Source organism: Idiotropiscis lumnitzeri, chromosome 2 (assembly GCF_059441095.1).
Source record: "Idiotropiscis lumnitzeri isolate Australia: NSW breed Sydney's pygmy pipehorse chromosome 2, RoL_Ilum_1.0, whole genome shotgun sequence".
In the NCBI taxonomy this organism is placed as follows: Eukaryota; Metazoa; Chordata; class Actinopteri; order Syngnathiformes; family Syngnathidae; genus Idiotropiscis; species Idiotropiscis lumnitzeri.
The window spans coordinates 17,763,634-17,765,180 of NC_142392.1; the positions used below are offsets into that span (position 1 = coordinate 17,763,634).

The 1,547-nt window shown below is 45.4% G+C and overlaps 1 pseudogene; it reads right to left on the minus strand.

Annotated features, from left to right (window-relative positions):
• Positions 1–207: 207 nt before the first annotated feature.
• On the minus strand, positions 208–1,341 carry LOC148341853 (general transcription factor II-I repeat domain-containing protein 2B-like; annotated as a pseudogene).
• Between the last annotated feature and the right edge of the window lie 206 nt (positions 1,342–1,547).

Here is a 1,547-nt window from a genome sequence, read left to right on the forward strand (position 1 = left end):
TGGTGCCTTACAGTAACATGCCTACATTTGTGGTCTAACTGCCTCATTTCGTGTTTCAATGTTCATTTTTCTTGTTCAGTGAGAGAAATCTAATCTCTGCTGGGCTTTAACAAGTGCATCAAAGTCAGGCTGAATGTCTGAAGTGGAGATGCGAAGCACAGCTGACAGATGATCATCAGTGAGAGAGGATCTGTCCCTGGATTTTGTAAACTTCATAATTGAAAATGTTTGTTCACAAATGTCGGTAGAGCCAAAGAGAACAAACATCTTCTGAGCATGTCTCCTAATGTTTGGAAAGTTCTCCTCCTTGAGAGAAGAGTAGAAATCCAGCAGAGATCCTGACTTAAAGTACTCCATCAGACTGCAGGTCAATGAGTTCCATCTGAACATCACTGGGTGCATCATCCACACTGAAGGTAAAGGGAGAAGAAATCATGTGGATTTCATCCTCCATTGTTCTTAGATCCTCAAATCACCTTGCAAACTCACCATGCAATGCTCCTAACATGGATGAGTACCTGCAGAGGTTATCAGCTGATGGTGTGACTTCTTTCAGGGTTTGCATGTGAGTGAGAGTGTTGCTCTCCAGTTGTCTTGAAAGAAACTGTATCTTTCTCATGAAAGCCTTCACCAAGGTGTGCATTTCATGTACAAAAAGGCCCTTGCCTTGCAGCTTGGTGTTCAGTTCATTCATCAGTGCAGTCACATCAACAGCAAATGCGAAATCTGCCATCCAGACCTCATCTGCAAACTCTGGGATGGCCTTGCCTTTTGTCTCACAAAACTCCTGGATTTCTGCTTTCAGATCCCAGACTCCTTTTAACACTTTGCCCAAGCTGAGCCATCTCACAGAAGTGTGGTAGCCAATGTCACTGTGCTCACTCTCATGCTCCTCCAGAAGTGTGACAAACTGTCTGTGATTCAGTGCCCGCGCCCTGATGAAGTTAACTATTTTTGTAACAACATCGATAACATGGTTAATTTTTAGCACTGATTTGCACAACACATGTTGGTGTAAAATACAATGTAAAAATACTCATTTCTGATCAGGGTCCATTTCAGTCACTTTATCCTGCATGCGTTTTAAAAGTCCGACATTTTTCCCGGTAAGATTTGGACAACCGTCCGTGGTGACACCTGCCAGTCTGTCCCATTTCAGTCCCAACGTGTCCATACAAGCATTTACCTCAGTGAAGAGATCGCTCCCTGTCGTCGTCCCTTTTAACGACCGCATTGCTGCCAGCTCCTCCGTAATCCTGAAGTCCGGCGTTATCCCGCGGACAAATACGAGTAGCTGGGCTGTGTCGCGGACATCACAACTCTCGTCCAGAGCCAAGGAGAAAAAAATCAAAACTTGGCACTTCACGTTGCAGCTGTAGCTCCAGATTCCCCGCAATGTCCTCGACCCTTCTCGTCACGGTTCGCCTGGACAGCGGGACTTGCTCAAATGCCGCTTTTTTTTCAGGGCATATTAGTGCTGCCGAGTCTACCAAGCACTCTTTCACGAACTCCCCCTCTGAGAATGGCTTGCTGTTTTTGGCTATTTT